Source organism: Wasmannia auropunctata, unplaced genomic scaffold (genome assembly GCF_000956235.1).
Source record: "Wasmannia auropunctata unplaced genomic scaffold, wasmannia.A_1.0 LD336060.1, whole genome shotgun sequence".
NCBI lineage: Eukaryota > Metazoa > Arthropoda > Insecta > Hymenoptera > Formicidae > Wasmannia > Wasmannia auropunctata.
In genome coordinates, this window is record NW_012026830.1 from 1,920,004 (window position 1) to 1,920,628 (window position 625).

Genomic DNA, 625 nt, shown 5'->3' on the forward strand with positions numbered 1-625 from the left:
CGTCGTTCGCACGTTCGAATTTCGTAATGTCTTTCAGAGTCATCGGAAACTCGATACCCGCGAACTCGAGCACCGTTTCGTAATGCGGATACGACGACTCCCGATCCGCGTGTCTTTCCACGGGGTGCAGAGCGGCGACCACCGACCACGCGAAGCATGCGTTGTCCGTCGAGCGCACGTTGACCACCGCTCGTTTCGTCGCTATCTCCCACGGCACTTCGACGTAGCATCCCGCGTGCATCGGATTGTACTTGTTCACGTTTACCGTTAAATTGAGGATTCGCGACAGCGCCCACCCGCTGTCGCGCTCCTCAAACTCGCCGAACTTCGTCAACGTGGCTTCGACGACATGCTTCTCGTACCACTCGCGCACATCCGACGTTCTATAGAATTCCGCGTTTCGCGAGGGTATGCCTATATTAGCGCGTTTGTCACCCGACGTAAACTCGCCGTTGAACACGGTGTTTATCTTCATGCTACCGTGTCTCTCTATGGCGTCTCGCACTCGCTCGAGCACTGTATCGCCCGCGTCCTCCAAAAATCGCTGCGGCTCGATGTAATCCGTGTTAATTACCGCACCGGTCAGAACGCGATTGTGGAACGCGGTATCGATCTCTCGCCACAC